The sequence below is a fragment of the Panthera uncia genome, unplaced genomic scaffold (genome assembly GCF_023721935.1).
Source record: "Panthera uncia isolate 11264 unplaced genomic scaffold, Puncia_PCG_1.0 HiC_scaffold_152, whole genome shotgun sequence".
NCBI lineage: Eukaryota > Metazoa > Chordata > Mammalia > Carnivora > Felidae > Panthera > Panthera uncia.
In genome coordinates this window covers 20825-38824 of record NW_026058162.1, presented here as the reverse complement: position 1 = coordinate 38824, position 18000 = coordinate 20825, and the positions used below count along the sequence as shown (strand labels likewise).

The window sequence follows — 18000 nt, the reverse complement described above, 5'->3', positions numbered from 1 at the left end:
TGTATAGTACAGGCTCTTAGTCCTTAAAATGTGTTTGTTGATTGAATGCATGAGGAAATTGTAGCTCAGTGCGGCAGAGAGGCTCTGCAGGGCTCCCATGGTGTTCACAGCGAGCCTAGCTCAGAACCACATCCTAGGTCCTCTGATTCTAAATGCAGGTGTCTCCAAATCTTGTGTTCCTAAGCACCGCTTGGCTGCCTTCCCCCTGTTTCTTTAAACACAATTACAAATGACTGCAGATAACGTACAGCACAGGAAAGAAACCTACTCCTTCTGCTGTCAGATAAATTTGAAAGATCAAAATAATGTGGTTTAGCAATTTGTTTCAATTGATGCCTAGCCTTCCAAAGCTTGCAGGTTTGACTTCCTCAAGTCAGGGAAAAAATAGCTATTTCCTTATGAAAAAGCAGTGTGGGGGAGTGTACCGTCTTACGAGAGCTTCAACGGAAGCCCTGTGCACAGACGCTGTCCAGGTCTCTGTGAGAAACAGACGAAAGAAGGAGCCAGTGACAAGGTGATCACAGGGACAATTACTATAATGATAAATGTCATGATAATAGGAATGGCTGTAGTTTTGAACGCTCCCTATATGCTGGGTGCTATGCTAAGCTCTTAAATGCATTATCTCATTTGAATTGTGTCTCTCTAAAACTCCGTATTTGAACTCCTCACCCAGAGCACCTCAGCATGCGACCTTATTTGGAAATAGGGTCATTTAGATGTAATTAGTTAAGACGCGGTCCTACTGGAGTGGCATGATCCCATACAACTAGTGTCCTCATGAAAAGGGGAAAATGGGGGACCGACATGCACACAGGGAGACCACCACACGCAGAAGGAGGCAGACAGCGGGTGATGCTTCTACAGGCTGAGGACACCCGTGATCACCAGCAAAACGCCAGCAGGTGGGAGAGAGAGGTTATGGAACTGACTCTCCCCCACAGCCCCCAGAAGGAACCAGCCCTGCCGCTACCTTGATCTTGGCCTTTTAGCCTCCAGAACTGCGAGCCGTTAAATTTTGATTGTTTAAGCTGCCCTGTCTGTGATATTTTGTTACGGCAGTCCTAGCAAACTAATGCAGCCCCACAGGATGGAGACTGCTGTTACCAGCGTTTGGCAGGTGAGAAAACTCAGAGGTTAAATGATTTACCAGGGGTGGGACACAGGACACAGGCCAACACTCACGGTTAACCATTATTCTACACCCATACAAGCTATCTTCCATTAGGGGGCAAAAGGGTCCCAGCCAGAGAAGGACAGAGATGAAAGGAAGCAGGGAGACCAGCATTTCTCACGACCCACTCCTCCAGGTGAGGAATGAGGGGCCCTAGTAAAATGCAAGGCTGAAGCCAGGACCCTGGCTCCTCATCTCTAGGGGGCAGCGCCCCTGCCACCCAGCTTCTACCCCTCCCCACCCCCCACGCCCCCAGGGAGAAAGTTCTGCGCCTCTTGGTTTGGCCAGCCAGTCCTGGAAGCAGCTCCTTACATTTAACTCACTTCTTTCCTGACTGGAGGAGTGGGGGTATTTACCACCCCGTGCTCCTTCTTCTCATTCACATATTTAAAAATAACATACACGTGTCCTTTTCAGATTACAAAAATAATATGTGATCAGAAAGAAAATGTAAATGGTACAGACAAGCACCAAAAAGAAAATCAAAGTCACCCGTAACTTCATTCAGACAGGCCCAGCTCAAGCACCACACTTCACCCTCAGCTGTGATCTTTTTTTTTTTTTTTTATTCTTTTACAACTATTTGCTTTGGTCCCTCACGTTATAAAGCTTTTTCTGCAGCAGCGGTTCTCTGTCATTTTAGCCCCATCTTTCTTTTTTTATGGTGATAAAATATACGTAAATTTACCATTTTAACCATTCGTAAGTGCAGTGTTCTGTGATATGAACCATATGCACAGTATTGTGCAAACTGTCACTGCCTTCCGTCTCTAGAACTCCTCATCTTCCCGGACTGCAGCTCTGTACCTATCGAACACTAACTCCCCATTAGGTGCCATCATTTTAAAGCTATTATCTATTATGATAAAGCTGATTTTATTTGTTTATTATTTATATTGAAAATTGTTTGTAAAAACTGTATAAGTAGTTTGGTAACTACGTTTAGAGAGAAATTTATATGGTATTGGCAAGCTACTGCTAACCAAATAGCAATTAGCTGAGCAAAAGTTTCACACAGAAACTTGAAAATGTACAATTTTAGGGGCACCTGTTGTGGCTCAGTCAGTTAAGCATCCGACTTCGGCTCAGGTCATGATCCCACGGTTTGAGTGGGGTTCGAGCCCAAGTCGGGTTCTGTGCTGACCGCTCAGAGCCTGGAACCCGCTTCAGATTCTGTGCCTCCCTCTCTCTCTGCCTCTCTCATTCTCTCTCAAAAATAAGTAAACATTGAAAGAAAAAGAATGTACGTCTTAGGGGCGCCTGGGTGGCTAGCCAGTTAGGCATCCGACTCTTGGTTTTGGCTCAGATCATAATCTCATGGTTCATGAGATCGAGCCCCGAATCTGGCTGGACTCTGCACTGATAGCAAGGAGCCTGCTTGGTATTCTCTCTCTCTCTCTCTCTCTCTCTCTCTCTCTCAGTCTCTCTCTCTCTCTCTGCCCCTCCCTTACTCATGGGCATACACTCTCTCCCTTTCTCTCAAAATAAATAAATAGACCTTTAAAAAAAAGAATGTGCATTTTAAAATGTTGAGAATATAGCAAACAACATTTTTAAAGTAAACAATACAGTTGAATATTAGCGATCCCCACTGTTGAGAAAATGCTCTGGTAAAGATAGACCCAGATCCTGTGCGAAAACCATATGTGAAGAGCCCTGTAACGTACCACGTGCATTTCTCACCGCATGAGGCCAGAATACCCCCTCAGTGTGTGTCAAGGTATGTTAGCCTCTGCACTTGCTAAGGAGGAGGGAAGCCTTCTGCCGTCAAGAGAGGGCAGCTGACATAAACTTCAGCTGACAAGACACACAGCTTTAAACACTGATGGATGCCGGCTCCCCTTGTGTGCGCTCGTGAAGCAGAGGAGACTCACACACACTCGGATGTGACACCGAGTGAGGCTAGCCCTGTGTCAGGGGGCGGAGGCAGCTGGGAAGATCCATTTTCTCGTGGAATTGCAACACCCTCCCCACCCCTTTTCTTTCTCAATGGAATAGAAGCCTTCTAGAACTCTTGTTTAAACAGTAATTGGCAAATTACTCAGTTGCTAGGCCTGGAATCTGGTCAGGGCACTGTAAATTGTGGAAGGGGGTGTGGGAGGGACAGGATTGGTGGGGGTCGGGGGCATGCCCACCTTTGCCTTCTTAAGAGGCAATAGTGTAAAATGCTTAGGATCACGGACTCTGGAAACAGACTTCCTAAGTTCACATCTTGGTTTCACTTGCTAGTCAGGTAAACCTGGGCAAGAACTTAATCTCTTTGCACCTCAGTTTGTCTGTAAAATGGGGACAGTGCCTTACGTAGGGCTTCCTGTAAATAGGCTCTGAGACCCAGCTGGGACCCTCAGTCGCCAGTATTCCTGGGAGCTGGAGGACGGTGCTTCAACCATAAAGAGGAGCGCTGAGCAGAGCCCCCTCAGATTACCCTACAGGAAATAATAGGGCCTACTGTAGGGGCTTGTGGGGATGACAGAGGTTTATGCGTGTAGGGTGCTGGACACGATGGGCGCTAAATTATCACGAGGATGCTATGGAAGGGTACATTTGGACACCAGCTGCCTCCAACACCTGTGATTAACTTTGCAGGAGGTACAGGGGTTGGTGGGTCCCAATGGCACTGCTCCAGCAGCCTTCTTGCAGCTCTTACCATCTTTGGGAATTCACATTCTCACATTCATATGCACCCAAGCAAATGCACTCAGGTGGACTCACATGTTCATACACACACACACAGGCGGTGGCACCTGAGTGGCTCAGTCAATTAAGCATACACACACACACACACACACACACACACACACACACACACACCTAAATATGTGATTTACGGGTGTTCATCGTCATCATGTGTTTAGCTTTATCAAGCTATTCCACTGGTTTTCAAACTTGTTTTTCAAAAGAGATCTTACATATAAGCTCAATATCATTGTCCCTCAGTTAACATTTACATAAATGTTAAAATTACATTTAACATTACTTTTTTTTTCTTTTAAACTTGTTCCTCGGAAGACTCCTCCATTAACCCTCCTTGTTGATGAAAAAATAAGCAAGCACATTTCTGCAGTAACAAAAATGAAGCAAAGCCTTGAACGGGGCAGCTGGCCTGGGGCCTTAGGTCGGCTCACCCCGGTCAGGGCCCCCAGGCAGGGCCCAAGGATAGCAGCCAAGGTGGCAGGTCCCGTGACAGCGCCCCAGAGGTGGGGTAGGGACAGTCTTAGCTGGGACCCAGACCCACACTCTTTATTTTAATAGCTGTGTTTGATTTTAATGTGCACGATAAAAATATAACTAGCACTTGAGGTAGCAAGATAAGGTTTCTTTTTTAGTTCGAAGAGGCAGATATTCCGTCAAGAAGAGCACAGATGGTACATGGATCCTGCAGAAACCACGGAGGTGATCCACACATCATGGTTGTTTCTTCTTGCTTTCTCTGTCTCTTAAAAGGCACGTTGGTCGTCCTCTTCCAAGGTGAAGAAATTAATCATAAATGAGTGGGAAAGAAAGAGAGAGAGAGAAAGAGAGGGAAAGGCAGAGAAAGAAAAAGAAACCAACAGAACAGTGGTTTCCTTGGGCAGTCTGCCTGGTTACCAAAGCCAGCCAACGGTACTATACTTTTGCACATGAGATTTCTGTGATAGGATTAATGTTCTTTCTGTTTAAGGCCCCTTCACCACATTCTGTGTGCTTTTAGTAATAAAACAAAATGGTGTTTGGCCAGGGGATGGGTGTCCATTAAACAGACAAGAGCCTGGCTGCTTTGGGTAAGCTGCTGGTGGTGGCTGTTGAAACCTGTCTCCCTCACTGGACCCCAGGCAGCATGGTGTGTCGAATCTTGCACTCACCCCCACTGTGCCATCATCTTGACTCCAAGTACTTGGTTAGTTTTATGATGGAGGCTTCTTCTACCCACTCCTTGGGGGGGGGGGTGTCTTTCTAAGAGTCACCTCTATGAATGTTCTCACGGTCTGACCTATATTAGAGTCTCAGCTGATGGTCAATGAACAAATACATCAGATATTTTTGTCACCACCTGTCCCCCACCTCTTCAATATCTCCTAAGGGCTTTATACATAGTAGATATCCAGGAAAGACTAGTTAGCTGGTTGGATGGGTGAGTGAATGGGTTGGGGGAAGGGCAGGTGGGTAGATAGTTGGAAGGTTGAATGGATGAGTGAGTGGATGGATGGATGTGTGTGGGCAGGTGGATGGAAGGCTGGGTAGATGGATAGATGGGCAGGTCAGTGGTTAAACAAAGATGAATGAATGGGTGAGTCGGTGGGAAGATAGGTGGGTGAGAAGGAATGAGTGGGTGAACAGCAGGCCTAGAAGAGGTAATTGCAATTCATATGTGTCTGCTTCATTCTAATCAAAGCACATTTTCTCTGGGAGGATCTACAGAGGTGATGGCCCTGATGTCTTGACTCCTTTTCTGTACAAGTCCTGACCTCTAGAAAGTGTTTGCTGCATTTTCTGATGTGAGACCCCATCTTGTCATCTGACTCATGGAAATACATGTTTCATTTCATGCCATTATTCTCCATTCACATTTCACCCTTTCAGGGGTTGGGCCTCATTAAAAACTGTCCTCTACACAGTTCCTCTTTGAGGAAGTTCCTTGTTAGGGCATTTCTGCTGTGAAACATATCACACCAACTGATGTGAGTGCCAACCTGAATGCTAAAGACCGTTATTAGCAGATTTAGCCTAGAGATGTTTCAGAGTTGTCAGTTCTGATGTTCATAGGATTATATTTTCAAACATCATCACACATCCTCTATGACAGACTTGATTACTGTGATGAACTAGTTTTCTTCCTTTAAGAAATGTTCCAGTTGCAAAAATGACTCTGAAAGCTTTGGTTGAAAATGCGGGGCAAAACTGAAGTGACACTGTCTCATTTGGGTGGCTGTTTACCTTCCTGGGATAGGCAGCCCAGTGTGGCAGAAATAGCACTGGACATGGGGTCTGCAGACCTAGGTTCGCATGCTGTCCCCTACATCTTAGCAGTGGTGACCTTGGGGAAGTCTCTAATCTTTTCATTCTCTTCTGCAAAATGAGACCAGTGATCAAGAGCCCCTTGCTGGGTGGCTCTGCAGATGAATTAAGGAAGGTGCACTACAAACTGTAAAGGGCCGTGTATGATTGAGGGATCCCCAGTAGAAGAAGGAAGAAAGCCATAGCTCATCAATATCATTTTATTTATTCATCTTTGGTTCCCAAGTCTTATTCAGGAACTCATACAAAATGTCCGGATAAATGAATTTTAATCCTCATCTTTCTCCTCTTCCTCATCATGGTTAATCCGGAAGTGATGCAATTCGTAACTCTCTTTGCTATTAGCAACTCTGCACAACCAATCATGTAGATTATTCTTCTTCAGATATTTTTTGGCGAGATGTTGCAAACACCTCTTGGAAGAGGGCACCTCAGAAATTACAGTCATCTTGCTCTTACTCCTTTCAATGGTTACAACCCCTCCATCGAGACTCTCAGCTTGGCCACTCACTTGGAGTCTCTCTTGAAGAAACTGCTCAAAATTGGCAGCATCCATGACCCCCTCTTGTACAGGGTGGGTGCAGTCAAAGGTAAACCTCAGAACTTGCTCCTTTCTTTTTCGACCCCCTCCACCACAAGCTTTTTCATGGGCGCCATCATGGCGGCAGCATATATCACTTTATGTATGTATGTATGTATGTATGTATGTATGTATGTTTTGGCTTGAACAACAGGAGAAATCAGATATTTATAGGGGAAAGATTAACTGTATGTCCAAGAACTAATAAAACACCCTTCTGGGCCATGGAATTATTACCAGTGATGAAACCAGAGAATAAATACCTGGCACAACTGCTGGGAAGTGACTGTTTCCCTTTGCTCATTCACCTCTTCTATAAATATTTACTACCACCTACAGCGGAAGGACGTGGGGAGGGGGATGCTACAGATACAGCGCTGAGCAAGGCAGATTTGTTTCTTGTACCAGGGAAGAGATGGACACTAAACAGATACTCATGTGAATAACTATTTGAATATACATTGTGGAAAATGCTTTGAAAGAAAGCCATGGGGTGTGTTGAGAACTTATAGCATGGAGGCCTGACAGAGGCTGGGGATCAGAAAAGACTTTCCTAAGGAGATGACTTTGAGCTGAGGTTCAAGAATGAATAGGAGCCAGCTAGAGGGTTGGAAGGGCAGCCGTTAAAAGTAGTTGTTATAGAGCACTAATGACATAGAAGATTGTTCACAATATATTCGTCAGTGTAAAGGGGGAAGGTTACAAAGGTTTTTTTATGGTAGGGGTGCCTGGGTGGCTCAATCAGTTAAGCATCCTACTCTTGGTTTTGGCTCAGGTCATGATCTCATGGTTTGCGAGTTCGAGCCCCACGTTGGGCTCTGTGCTGACATCTCAGAGTTTAAAGCCTGCTTCAGATTCTGTGTGTGTCTCTCTCTCTGCCCCTCCCCCACTTGCACTCTGTCTCTGTCTCTGTCTCTCTCTCTCTCTCAAAAATAAACACACACACACACACACACACACACACACACATATATATATATATATAAACTAACATTTACTAAGTGCCCAAAGTATTGAGTTTCCTGGGAGCAAGCCCTGCCTGTGAAGGAGATGTGCTTAGTACCACTTATATATTTATATATATAAGTATATATATATAAACATTTATATATATAAATGTTTACATATATAATATATAAAACAAAGGTTTTTATGGTAGATCCTCACTTAAAAAAAACTTTTTTTGAAAAATGTAATTTATTGTCAAATTGGTTTCCATAAAACACCCAGTACTCATCCCAACAGGTGCTCTCCTCAATGCCCATCACCCACTTTCCCCTCTTGCCCACCCCCCATCTACCCTTAGTTTGTTCTCAGTCCTTAATAGTCTCTTAAGGTTTGCCTCCCTCCCTCTCTGTAACTTTTTTTTTCCACTTCCCCTCACTCATGGTCTTCTGTTAAGTTTCTCAAGATCCACATATGAGTGAAAACATATGGTATCTGTCTTTCTCTGCCTGGCTTATTTCACTTAGCATAATACCCTCCAGTTCCATCCACGTTGCTGCAAATGGCCAGATTTCACTCTTTCTCATTGCCAAGTAGTATTCCATTGGATATATAAACCACATCTTCTTTATCCAGTCATCCATTGATGGACATTTAGGCTCTTTCCATAATTTGACTGTTGTTGAAAGCGCTGCTATAAACATTGGGGTACAAGTGCCCCTATGCATCAGCACTCCTGCATCCTTTGGGTAAATTCCTACTAGTGCTATTGCTGAGTCATAGGGTAGCAGTATTTTTAATTTAAAAAAAAAAAACGTTTTTTAATCCTCACTTTTGATAACCAACTTTTAAATACATAAAGACTAGAAGAATGTACTCCAAAATGTTATCCAGTGAGTGTCTCTGGATGGAACTCTTTCTCTTTGCTTATTTCTCATTTTCAAATTTTTTGCAGTGATTATATAGTACTTTAGGTCTCGCTTAAAAAAAAAGGAAGACTTAAAAATAGTATTAAAATAATATTAACTTTATTATTTTTTTTTTTAATTTTTTTTTTCAACGTTTTCTTTTTTATTTATTTTTGGGACAGAGAGAGACAGAGCATGAACGGGGGAGGGTCAGAGAGAGGGAGACACAGAATCGGAAACAGGCTCCAGGCTCCGAGCCATCAGCCCAGAGCCTGACGCGGGGCTCGAACCCACGGACCGCGAGATCGTGACCCGGCTGAAGTCGGACGCTTAACCGACTGTGCCACCCAGGCGCCCCAAAAATAATATTAACTTTAAAAGACCTAGACTTTAATCCAGTCTTGGCCCTTACTAGTCAAGGGACTTTAGCTAGTAAGCCCTTGGACTCACTTTTCCCATCTGTACAATAGGATGTATGAACACTCAGCTCCTAGGGCTGTCATGAGGACTAGATGACACATTGCTACCTGGTTCAGTTCTTGGCACCTGTAGGCTCTCAGCCATTATTAACGCTCTTCTGCTTTCTGTCCCATATATCTTAGATGGACCCTGATTCTCACTTAGAAATAAATGGAGCAGGGAGCGGAGAAAAGGGGGAGGTAGACATCAGAGAGGCCTTGAACATGTCCTGCTCTCGTGTGAGCCTCGAATTTCTGAGGCTGGAGGAACTTCTTTCTCCTCAATGGCAAACTCTAGTGAGTTGGATCCCCACTAGTTGGATTCCAGTTAACTGAGGGCATATCATGTAATTTAATCTTGAGTATGTAGAAACAAATACGTAGGGTCTTGCCTAACATAGACCAGAAGCCAGCTTGAAAAACTCTTGAGGCTGGAAACCTTAGGGCACATACAATGAATGCCTGTTGTGATAGATCAGCTCTAGATTGTGGCTCTAGTAGACTTTTGGTGTAATAACATCAAGAATGCAGAATTTTATATATGCATATGTATGTGTCATATACATACATAAACACATACATATATATTTTTACAGGGCCACCATATGTGATAAAACAGTGACCTAGATTCTCCCTCAGGCACACGGGATCTTTAGTAGGCCATAAGTAGTGATACTCAATCCACATAACCACTATCATTCCCCTTTAGTAATCTGGCAGGGTCCCTGCAGTGTATACAGGCTCTATGGTACTTTCCGAAACGCACCAAAAAAATTCTCTGTTCATCCTCAAATCTAGTAATTCTATCAACTAGCTTATGAAGAGCTGCCTCAGTAATCCACATTTAATGACCTTAGCCACCAGACAGCTGTCTTGGGAATTAAAGTCTCTTGTGAACAGAGTATCCTGAGGTTCTAAACTTCAGTATAATGGAAACGTGTCCTATTTCCCCCCAGCAGTAGGACGTGGAGAAGATGCCCGGCTTGGTGTCTTCTCCTTGGGCTCACACTCCTCACCCCAACTTTTATGAGCAGTGACCGTAACAGGCAGTGGGACTTATCAGATGACCTCCCCCCCACCTCCACTGGACAGTCAGTGGATGTCAGCTGGGGCTGAGCTCTGGGCCTCAGTTCATCTGTGAGATCATGGGGATGTTGCCTGACATGGTCAGAGAAAGGGCTCTCTGATCTCTAAGGCCTCGTGGGACTCCGAAGTAGTGAAGGAGAAAAGGTTTTCAAGATGGAAACCAACCTTTACTAAGCACCTGAAGTACCGAGTTTCCCAGGGGCAGGTCCTGCCTGTGAAGGAGATATGCTTGGTACCATTTTATAGATGAGGAAACCCAGTTCAAGAGACTGGGTAGCCTGCCCACATTCACAAGGTGGGAAGTAGAGTCCAGGTTTTGGGCCTGATGGCAGCCACTTCAAATGCCCTTTTTTTTTTTTTTTTTTTTTTTTACACCTTTGTCTACTTTCCCCGCCTCCCTCAGTGGAATCCTTTGGAACCTAATTCGCACTCTCACACCCGCATGTTTCTACAGAAAAATCTATACAGGTATCATTTCGACTCTTCCCTCCACCTGCTGAGCTCGGCCGACTCTGTGAACTCCCAACTACCACCTCTCTTCTCTCTCTCCTCTGCTTCTCATTTATTCTGGCTCTCACTTTTTACACCTACCAGATTATTCTTCCTAAATAATTGTTGACCGTGTTATTCCTCATTAAAAACTTTCCATGGCTCCGCACTGCCTATAGGATAGAGCCTGGCATTTTAGGAGCTTTACCTCCAGCCATAACCTGTGTTTCCAGGTATTTCTCCTCCTGCTGCTCTTCATACAGAAGGGATATTAGCTAGTCTTCCACACACACATCGGATTCTCAACCTTCATAGCTGCGCTTTTGGCAGGAGTGGGCTTTCTATCATCTCAACCTTTTATCCACTTAACTACTAATTTTTGAGAACTTACTATGGGCCAAGCACTGTATTGGAATCCAGGAACACAGCAGTGAATCAAACAAACAGAAAGCCCTTCCTTCAAAGAATTTACCACCTAGTACAAGGAGAGAGTCAATAATCGACATATTGAATAAGTAAATTATATAGTATGTTAGAAGGCAGCAGTTGCTATTTAAGAAGGAAGAAGAAAGAAATATGCAGGAAGGGAAGGAGAATTAGAAATGGCACCAATGGAGGGGGAGCAAGGAAAAGTTTAAATGTGCTTTTTTTTAAAATTTATTTATTTATTTTGAGAGAGAGAGAGGCAGCGCAAGTGGGTGAAGGGCAGAGAGAGAGAGGGAGAGAAAGGATCCCAAGCAGGCTCTGCACTGTCAGCACAGAGCCCGGTGAGGGACTTGAACTCACAAACTGTGAGATCATGACCTGAGCCAAAACCAATAATTGGACGCTGAACTGACTGGGCCACCCGGGCTCCCCAGGAAGTTTTAAACAGGATGGCCAGAGGAGGCCTCACTGGGAAGGTAGTGTGTGAGAAAAGACTTGAAGGAGGTACAAGAGTGAGCCATGCCATGTCTGGGGTAAAAGTGATCCAGACAGGTGGACCACCAGGGTGAAAGTCTAGGTTGACAATGTCTAGAGCACTGGGGTAGGGGGAGCTTCCGGCCAAGACGGAGGAGTAACAGGAACTGGATTTACCCTCTTGCCTTAAGCAGCTAACAAACCGGTGAAATCATGTGTGACAACAGTTTTCTGACACTGGATTACAGACAGCAGAGGAGAGTGACTCCTGAGAGAAGGGACACAGAGGATGTGAGCCTTCGGATTGCCCAGCTTACTGCCTGGAGGGTTTCCAGACGGCAGCACAGGAAGGACGGCCCACACAGAGCCCCGCAGTCCACCAGGTTGACAATGTGAATGGAGACAGAGTTGAAAATTTGAATTAAGAGAAACCAAGGAGGCTAGAATTTGCAGGCAGAGTAGCGGAAGGGAGAGAGCCACATGAGAGGGGAGGGCAGCAGAGCTTCAAGGGGCTGCTTCAAGTCTTCAGCTGTGGACTGTCAGCACCTGCTGATGTAGTGAGGGAACCGCCTGAGACTAGAGAAAGCACGAGCAGAAAGGAACAGGCAGAAGGATCCTCGGAGCTCATGCAGGGCCAGGAACCATCCATGTTCACCCCAGCCAGGGTGGGAAACCTTCATAGCGCATGGGGAGATCCTCAGAAGGTTACTGTCTCAGCAGTTGGGGTAAAATCAACCCTAGACTAACGGTGGCTCTGGTCCCAGCTGACAAAGCTCAGAAGCAAGCCTCAGAAAGGTCAAGCTCATTTCAAGTAACTTAATGATGTCCCAGACAAAGCTTTAGAACATTTAAAGGAATTTTAAAAATATCTAGCACCCAACGAGGGGTCTGATGTCTAATAAAAAAATTATCAAGCAGGCAAAGAAGCTGGAGTGTGTGGGAAATGCAGGGAGGCCACTGTAGCTGGAATGGTGTCAGTGAGGGGAGAAGCACAGACACCATCAGAGAAATCAGAGGCCATATTTTATGGGTCCTAGGAAGCTCTTGGCTAACTGAATAGTCAGGAGATGTTTTCTTTCTTGCCTCCCCTACCAGAGGGAAAAGTGCCCCTGCTTTGTTCCAGACTCCCTGGGCACCACGGAGCCATTGGCCTATCCCTTGCAAGGTAGCCTTGAGCGCTCACCTGCCCACTACCAGCCCTCACACTGTACTCCCCAGAGTATGGGTTCAACGCAGAAGCAGGAAGAAGAGGAGAGTACGCAAACAAAGGAAGTACTGAAAGAAGGACATTTCCCATTGGGGACAATAAAGGGCCTGGGGACCTGCTTCAGTCCCGCCTTCCAGTCTCAGATCCAGCCCCTCAAAGATGTGTGACCTTGGAAAATCTTCCTGACCACCATCACCTGTTTGCTTGTTTGATTAAAATTAATAATTGGGTGCCACCTACTTCTAAAGAGAGTTTGAGGCACCTTTCGATTACAGGCATATACACAGCAAGGCCATTGAAACAGAAGTCAAAACTTTTAAATCATACAATGTGAGGGCGAAATATATTCCAAAAACCTAGGCTGGTATAGTGAACTTAATGATGAATTTAAGTGAACTGGCTGCCAAGTGATAAAGAGAACGGAACCTCATTTTCTTCATGTGCAAAATGGGACTAATGAGCTCTGCCGAGCCTACCCCAGAGAGATGCCATGAGGATCATCAAGGCTGTGGATGAGAATGTGTCACTCAGGACTCTTCTGGAACAAGTAATAGAAAACCGTCCCTCCCCAAAGATACCAGTGAAGTCCAGGATGAGGCTTCTCCATCTCTCCTCTCTGGGGCTGCTTTCTCCTCTGCCAGTGCCATTCTCAGCCTCTGCACACACAGTTGCTTCTGAATCCCACATCACAGCACCAAGTCCAGCAAGACAGGGAACCTGTTTCCCCAGTAATGCCAACAAAATCCCTGGAAGTGAGTCCTCTGTGACTTGATTGGCTGACTTGGGTCATGCGCCCATACCTGAACCAATCACTGTAACTAGAAGGCTGCACTGATTGGCTTAGTCTAAGTCATGTGATTCAGCCCTGCATAGAGTTAAGTTTCATGAAACTTCAACAAGTCAGAGTGGGGCCAGGTGGATCTCTGGGTGGCTTTTGTCTCTTCTCTGTCTCTCCTCCAACAGATCCATTCTCTGCCCTTCTCTGTGCCCTGGGAAGCTGTTGCCATGGTCGGCGTTACCCGGGATCCCTTGTCCTGGGGGTTTCTGGCTGGATTTAGCCAGTGGCGAGTGCAGACAGGAGATTGAAAGCCACCGAGGAGAGAGAGAGGTCAGGAGGCAGCCCCCAGCCTTGCTTTCGTATCTCTTGAAATAGCTGTGCCCTCCTTCCAAGGCTATGGCTTCTCTGCCTCCCACTCTTGTGAAGTTCTGAGGACACTATTTCTTCCCTTGCTCCTCTGTTCCAAGACATATAACAGCTCCTGCCATTGTTAGTCTATGGGCACAATGCTGTCTTGTGTCTGTTCCCTTAATCTGTTCCCTCACTCTATAGTAGTCCTTAATAAAGTATCTTCCTTGGAACCATCCAGGGTGAATTCTCTTACTTCCTGTGACCCTGTATTTGTTATCTATTGCTTCATAACAAATTATCCCAAAGCATAGTAACTTAAAGCAACAATAAAGATTTATTATCTCACATAGTGTCTGTGGGTCAGGAATTCAGGAGTGATTTAGCTGGAAGGTTCTGGCTTGGGGTCTTTAATATATGTAATTGCAGGCAGGATGGGACTAAAGTCATCTTCAGGCTTCCTGAGGGTGGAGATTTGCTTCCAAGATAGCTCCCTGCCATGGCTGGCTTACTAATGGTGGCTATTGGTGGACTTAGTTCCTCACCACATGGACCTCTCCATATGGCTGCTTGGGTGTCCTCATCACGTGGTGGCCAGCTTCCACCAGCATGAGTAATCCAAGAGAAAGCAAGGCTAAGGCTGCAGTGTCTTTATATGATCTAGTTTTGAAACCACACTCTGCCATTTCTGTAATATCCTACTGGTTACACAGACCAGCCCTGTTCAATGTGGGAGGAGACTGTACAGGGTGTGAATACCAGTAGGGGAGAATCATTGGAGCCATCTTAGAGTGTGGCTATCACAGCCCCTGAAAACGTCATCTCTAAATTGAAATCAGGGTACTATTATCATTCAAATGGGGATCAGTTGGTGATCAAGAAAAATGTCCACTACAAAATGTTCAACAGCTATAAACCAGGTGCAAATCCTCTTGATAATAAGGAATTATGTCTCAAATTCACCAGCTGGACCCATAAGTTGAACAGGGGTCTTAGAAGAGCCCCTCAAGCCCAGGCCAGAAGTGGAAGGGAAGAGAGAACCCATCTTAAGCAAAAACATTCCTCCATTTATCTTTCGGAGCTTCAGCTGGCCCCACTCCAGCTCTGAAAACAGCTTCAGACACCCACCTCATCCACGCCTGGCATTCCACAGCCATCATTCTGTTTCTGCTGCTAGAAGAAGCTTCCTGACCCCCCCTAAGCCTGAGTCCACCTCAGTAGGTGGGGCCACCAACAGCTGCCCTTCCCTCCCTTTCTGGTTTTGCCCCTGCTGACTCCTCTTTCCTTCCCAGGAGAATTGGTGGAAGACTTTTTTAAATGATGGAAGATTTTTAGGCTTAGCCCATGAAGCCAAGTGAATAGTCCCCAAACCCCATATGGAGCCATCTGGGTTTCTAATGGGGGAGCTGAGCCAAGAGGGAGAATGGGTTCTCAATCAGTCGCCTTCCTGCCAGCCCAGCCTGCTCTTTCCAAGGTGGGAGGTGGGACTGGTGACTCATCGGGACTGAGCTGAGGGCCACCAGGGCTGGGAGGAGCCTAGGAGACTGCCACATACATATGCCCTCACGTGTGTACACGCATGCACATACACATGCATTGGCAATGCAAACACACACAGACTGTTGCACAGATGGAGAAAGCAAGACACATTCAAGATTTGGAGAGCCTCCTGCCCAACTCCAGCCTCTGTGTGTAACCTGATGTCAGCCACTGGGATCTTGGAAAGGTTCTCAGGAAGCTCCATCTCTCAGTTCAGGGATGACCAACCTCAGGATTTCTTCACATTCCTGCAGGCTTGTGCTCTCATGGTTCTGCTTGTGCTGAATTCATTCAGGATTTGGACCAGCCCATGATCCCTGAGGTTTTCCTCAGCTCTGGGCCCCATTGACCCATGCAGGAAATTCAGACCCCTCCTCCATTATGACAGCCACACAAAACAAGAACAAACGGACCTGAAAGCCATCCCCTTTACAAGGACTTGTGAGGGGTTCCAGTGAAGGTTTGGAGATCAAGCAGAGAGGGTTTGTACCAGAGAATATAATTTGAATGACTTTGAGTTGGACCTTACTTACTCCTGACCTTGTTCCTGCTCGCCACCCTCCCCGTCTTAGGGGCCATTTCCTTCGTGGTGGTCTCTCCGGGCCTCCCACCCCTCTTGGGCCTCATTCTCTGCCGAGAAAATAGCTCCTTCTGTTCCCCTCGCTGACATTCTTCCTTTCTACCCAGGAGGCTAATCAAGGTTCCTTCCTAACCAAGATCATTTCCTCCTAGGAGGAATTCTGGGCCCAGCTTTCAGATAATATGAACTTTATCTCCTTACACACTAGGAAACTACTCCTAGGAGACTAGGAGACCGAAGTAATTAGGGGATAGAACCCAGGCGGCCACCTCCCAGCAGAGTGCCCTTTTTGAGTTACCTGTCCATGAGCTCCACAGTCCTGCCCATTTTTCCCGTAACCTTACTCTGCAGTGCACTCCTCGCTCTGCCCGGCCACCCTGCAGCTCGAGCCCGCTGCCCTTGCATCTGGACCACTGCTGCACCAGCTGCCTTGTCTGAGCCCTGCCCTACCCCCTCTAGGCCAGTCTGCAGCCCACCCTGGCCGAAAGTGAAGATTCTGACAGATTGCAAATTGCATGTCTCAGACTTTCAGGTCGGCTGGTCAGCAGTTTGGTTTTCCTGGTGGAGACTAATCTATTTAACAAAAATAGAACATACAGTAAAGCAAAATTAAGTATTTCTAATCGTGGGGATGCTTGCATCTGCAAATGACCAGGAAAGAAGAGAGGTTGGGGCTGGGGGCAAAAAGCCTGGAGGAGGGTCTCATGGTGTGTGACTTTAGAGCTACAGGGCTCAGCTAGCCATCCCGGAAGCTGGGCAAAGACCCCACTCACTGGCTGGGGCAGCTCCCTTCTGCCAACTGTGCAGGTAAGGAAGGAGTGCACCACCATCTGTCTGCCAAACCAGAAAGCCATTCTTCACGTCGCCTTCCCCAGCCCTCAAATGCGGCATCTCTAAGCCCTGTGGATTCCACCTCCTTCCCATCTTTTGAATTATGGACTCTTCTACAGCTCTGTCACCCTCATCTCTCACCTGGATTTCACACAGCTTCCGACAGGCTTCCTTGCATCCAGTCCCCTACCTCATGCCCGTCCATTTTCCACACAACACCAAAGTAGCTTTTTTTCCTCCAGCTTTATTGAGCCATAATTGATAAATAGGATTTTTATATACTTGAGGAGTACTCCTTGATGATTTGATATACAAATACATTGCCAAGTGATCACAACAATCAAGCTAATTAACATACCCATCACCTTGCTCTTTTCTTTTTCTTTTCTTTTTTTCTTTTCTTTTCTTTTCTTTTCTTTTCTTTCTTTCTTTCTCTTTCCTTCCTTCCTTCCTTCCTTCCTTCCTTCCTTCCTTCCTTCCTCCCTTCCTCCCTTCCTCCCTCCCTCCCTCCCTCCTTGCCTCCCTTTCTTGCAACAAGAACACGTAAGATCTACCCGCTTAGCATTTTTCAAATATACAATACAATATTGTTATGTGCAGTCACCATGTTGTGCATTAGATCCCCAGAACTTACTCATTGTGCATAACTGAAAGTTTGTACTCTTCGACCAACATCTCCCCATTTCTCCTTCCTTCCAGCCCCTTGCAATCACCATTCTACTCTCTGTTTCTGTAAGTTTGACTATTGTAGATTCTACACAGAAGTGATACGAGACAGTATTTGTGTTTCTGGATCTTGCTTATTTCATTTAGCATGATATCCTCCAGGTCCATCCATGTGGTCACAAATGAGAGGATTTCCTTCTTGTTAAAGAGGGTGTTGGACTTGTTACTTCCTGGTTTATAATAACCTTTCTGTGGCCCCCATTTGCAACATGAGGTCCAAAGCCCTGCCTGGTGTGGGCTCTTGCCATCCTTGCCTCCACCAACCTCCCTGCCCCTTGCATACTACCCGCCAGCCACCTTGCCCTTCCTTCTGGTCCTTCATAGAGCCAAGCTCTCTCTTGCTTCCAGGCCTCGGCATATGCTTTTCCCTCTGCCTAGAACATTCCTCTCTCATCCTCTTTGCCCAGCTAACTCACACTCATCCTTTTCTGTCCCCTCCATGCCCTTCCTTGAGAG

General features: G+C 46.0%; 1 pseudogene; it reads right to left on the bottom strand.

Annotated features, from left to right (window-relative positions):
- Positions 1-6437: 6437 nt before the first annotated feature.
- Positions 6438-6826, bottom strand: LOC125917136 (60S ribosomal protein L22-like; annotated as a pseudogene).
- Between the last annotated feature and the right edge of the window lie 11174 nt (positions 6827-18000).